Consider the following 1,212-nt stretch of genomic DNA (forward strand, 5'->3'; position numbering starts at 1 on the left):
AAAAGTCAGAACTTTGATTTCCCAGTCTACTGCTGTGAGCATTTGCAGGTATTATAGGTTTAGTTAAAATACTCCACAATATTGCTACCTCAGTATCCAATTTTAAATTTTTATTTTTTGTTTAAACTCTAGTATAATTAGCATACAGTATTATATTAGTTTCAGGTGTACAGTATAGTGATTCCACATTCTGTACATTACTCAGTGTTTATCATGGTAAGTGTGCTTTTATTTATTTTTTTTTTATATGAAGTTTATTGACAAATTGGTTTCCATACAACACCCAGTGCTCATCCCAAAAGGTGCCCTCCTCAATACCCATCACCCACCCGCCCCTCCCTCCCACCCCCCATCAACCCTCAGTTTGTTCAAAAATATGGAACGCTTCACGAATTTGCGTGTCATCCTTGCGCAGGGGCCATGCTAATCTTCTCTGTATCGTTCCAATTTTAGTATATGTGCTGCCAAAGCGAGCACGGTAAGTGTGCTTTTAATCTCCTTCACCTACTTCCCCCTTCCCCCTTTCCCCAATGACAACAACCAGTTCCTTCTCTGTATTTAAGAATCTGTTTTTTGTTCTTCTATTTTTTCCTTTGTTTCTTTGTTTTGCTTCTTAAATTCCACACCTAAGTGAAATCAATGCTATTTATCTTTCTGTGATTGACTTATTTCATTTAGCATTATACTTTCTAGATCAATCCATGTTGTTGCAAATAGCAAGATTTTATTCGTATGGCTGAGCAATATTCCAGTGTGTGTGTGTGTGTTTGTGTGTGTGTGTGTGTGTGTTGGTGTGTGTACTGCTTTTAATTATCCATTTATTTACAAATGGAAATTTGGATTGCTTTCATATCATGGCTATTGTAAATAGTGCAGCAATAAAGATGTTGCATTTCTATACACTAATAATAAAGTGGCATAAAGAGAAATTAAGGAAAAATTCCATTTGAAATTGCACCAAGAATATTAAAACACCTAGAAATAAATTTAACCAAAGAGGGGAAAAATCTGCACTCTGAAAACTGTAAAATATTTATAAAAGAAATTAAATATGATACAAAGAAATGGAAAGATATTCCATGTTCGTGGATTTGGAACACCAATATTGTTAAAATGTCCATACTACCCGAACAATCTACAGATTTAATGCAATCCATACCAAAATACCAACAACATTTTACACCGAACTAGAACAAATAATCCTAAAATTTG

At 34.3% G+C, this 1,212-nt stretch overlaps 1 non-coding gene across 1 annotated transcript; it reads right to left on the minus strand.

The window, feature by feature from the left end:
• Positions 1–370: 370 nt before the first annotated feature.
• On the minus strand, positions 371–477 carry LOC124521626 (U6 spliceosomal RNA). Its single transcript, XR_006964577.1, has one exon. It is a non-coding gene; the product is annotated as a U6 spliceosomal RNA (small nuclear RNA).
• Positions 478–1,212: the final 735 nt, after the last annotated feature.

This window comes from Lynx rufus, unplaced genomic scaffold, assembly GCF_022079265.1.
Source record: "Lynx rufus isolate CCGP_SWC_20201006 ecotype Redwood Valley unplaced genomic scaffold, mLynRuf1.p SCAF_30, whole genome shotgun sequence".
In the NCBI taxonomy this organism is placed as follows: domain Eukaryota; kingdom Metazoa; phylum Chordata; class Mammalia; order Carnivora; family Felidae; genus Lynx; species Lynx rufus.